Genomic DNA, 2,912 nt, shown 5'->3' on the forward strand with positions numbered 1-2,912 from the left:
GCCTGCCCGGTAGTTTTAGTTCTGGTCTGGGTGGCTGCTGGCGGCAGGCAGCAGGGCTGGCCCCGTCCCCGGGCTCTGTCCCCAGCCGCCCCTGCATCCACCCAGGGGGAGACACCGGGGAGCCTCCGGGCATGGGGCTGCGCATCCCTCTGCCAGGGGATCGGGGGGACATCGCCCACCCCAACCCCACGGGACCCCCTCTGGCACCTCGCCCCATCCTGACCTCCGGCTGGAAACAAACAGCCTCCGGAGAGGGGCTGTGCTGCAGGTGGGGAAACTGAGGCACGAAGCTGGGGTGGTCCCTGGTGGCCGCTGGGCTGCGGGGTCCCCCCCTGCCATGGAATGAGGGCCTGTGTCATGGCGCATGGGGGCCGGATGGCGGAGCAGGAAGCCGCCCCGTGGCGTCACGGTCGCGGTCCCAGTACATTGCGGGCGTCCCAGTGCCCTTGCGTCACACCGGGGAGAGGAACCGCCTGGGATCCCCCACCGTGGTGGGGGCGGGTGGTGGAGGCTGGAGGACACGGAGGGATTCCCCGCGGTGGGGTGCGGGTGGCCCCAAGCCCCCGCATCCCTGCGGTCGGAGCGGGGCTCTCCCTCGCGTGGGTCCCCGGGGATGGTGGGATGTACCCAGGGCTGTGCGGTGCTGGGTGGGGGGGGGCTGCGGTGATGCCCCCACCCCGGTGCATCCCTGTGCCGTCGGGATGCTTCTGGGGGCACACGCTGGTGCCAAGCCCTGGTGGGACCGGTGGGACCCGCATCCGTCCACAGGGCCACCCCGGTCACATCCCCGCAGCCCCAGACCACGGTGCCACCAGCTTCCCCAGCCCTGACGCCAAGGGCAGATAATTATAGCTGCAGAGAAGCTAAAAATAGCCCTGCGAAGGAGGGCGGGTTATTTTTAGCCGCGCTCCCAGCTCTGTGCCACCAGCCAGCCCCAGCCCGTGCCGGAGCCCGCGGCTCCACGCTGGCAGGAGGGTCCGGCAGCCTTTCATGTGCTGCCAGGCTCCAGCGCCGGGCGGGTTTGCTTTGAAGCAGGTTTCCAGGAAGGTGGGGGCAGCTCCCGGCCTCCCCAGCACGTCCCTGTGTTTTCAGTGAATTTGGGGGAGTTTGAGCATCTGTGGAACGGTGGGTGCAGGGACCCCCCCCCCCCACCGCCGCGCCTCCATCGTCCCCACCCGGCCGTGGGGCACCGACATGGGACCTCCGGCTGCAGGAGGGGACGGGGCTGGCACCGTCCCTGCTGGAGAAGGTGCCGGTGGCTCCAGCAAGGCCACGTCTCCCCGAGCTGCTGTTGGCCAGAGGCTTGTGGGGAAACCGTGTCCCCTCTGCTCCCCTGCAGCTCCCCGGGCTCTGCCGGGCGCAGACGTGCCTTCGCCTCCCTCCGCCGCCCTGGACACCCTTAAGATCAGCGCCAGTCCCCCAAGACCCAGCCGTGCAGTCGGGCATCCCCTGTGCAGGGTGATGGGGCTCAGCCCAAGGACCACGGCTCGGACCTTCGGCGGCAGCGTCCGGCAGAGCCAGGCAGGTGGTTCGCAGCCAGGGCTGCCCGCTGCCTGTCCCGCTGCCTGTCCCGCTGCCTGTCCCGCTGCCTGTCCCGCTGCCTGTCCCGCTGCCTGTCCCGCTGCCTGTCCCGCTGCTCATCCCCCTGTTCATCCCGCTGCTCATCCCACTGTTCATCCCACACTGCTCATCCCACTGTTGCTCATCCTGCTGCTCATCCCACTGTTCATCCCGCTGCTCATCCCGCTGCCGCCCTTCCCAGCTCAGCGTTTCGGGTCAGACACTGAAAAATCCCAGCTATTCCAGGCACGCGGAGGAAGCGTGGCTCCAGACTGCCCGTACGCAGCAGCACACATTCCTGCCGGGCCGGGCGGGCAGGAGCTGCTCCAAGCCTCTCCCCAAAGCCGGCGGCCTGGAGGCCGCTGCCTTCCAGGAAAGCAGCCCCCGTGGTGCACGCTGCCGCCAGCCAGCTCCGGCACCGGACCCCGGTGCTGCTTTGGGTGGGAGCTGCCGGGAAGCCGAGCGGGGAGACGGGGCTGCTGCCAGGGCAGGCGGAGGTCCCTTCCTTTTCTCCGAAAAGGGAAGAAACGCTGCTCTCGGTTTCGCTTTGCTGTGGCTCCATGGGACAGGAGGGCCCTGGTGCTTCCCGGCAAGCAGACGATGCCGAACGGCCAGCTCTGGAGCCGCCGGGGCAGGGCAGGAGCTGCCAGCGATGGGGAGCATCAGGGTGGTGCGAGCAGCTCCCCCCCCCCCGCCGAGGGGCTGCGCCAGCCCGGCTGTTGCTGCAGGCTGCGATCCCCGGGGGGAGTTGGGGAGGGAGAGCGAGGGGATCCTGCACAGCCCCCGGGGGCGACGGCCCCATCCCACCCGCTCGGGACGCCCAAGCACCCTTAGGCAAGAGGGCAGGGGGAGGCGGCCGAAACGCCCCAAGGAAGGGGCCGAGAAGGTCTTCGCTGAACCCAGCTCCGGAGAACGTGGCAGGAAGGGTCAGTCGTTACCCAGCTCTATCGACTTCCCCTCCCGCAGCCCTGCTCTTCCCAGAAGGGCGAGCGGCCGGGGGGGAGCTGCCGTGCCCCCCGCACCGAGACCACGCGAGCACCCGCCGCGCCGGGGAAGCGTGTGTGTCATCCCCCCCCCAGCAGCAGACGCAGGACAGGCTGGGCAGGAGACCTGGCAAAATGAAAAGTGAGCCTTTTTATTGTGTTATCAATTCACTTCTTAACAACAATTCCACAAAATATTAAACACTGTGCAAGAAATTGGTCTATGGCACACCAGAAATAAAAATCAGAGATCCAAAAATGCAGACGTTATGAGGAGCCTACGTTACAGACACCGATTACTTCCTAAGTACAGTCTTTACAAACCTTGATTTGCGTTTGGCAACAAGATCAGAGTTTGGCAAAGAATAA

The sequence above is a fragment of the Aptenodytes forsteri genome, unplaced genomic scaffold (assembly GCF_000699145.1).
Source record: "Aptenodytes forsteri isolate BGI_AS27 unplaced genomic scaffold, ASM69914v1 Scaffold147, whole genome shotgun sequence".
Taxonomy (NCBI): Eukaryota; Metazoa; Chordata; class Aves; order Sphenisciformes; family Spheniscidae; genus Aptenodytes; species Aptenodytes forsteri.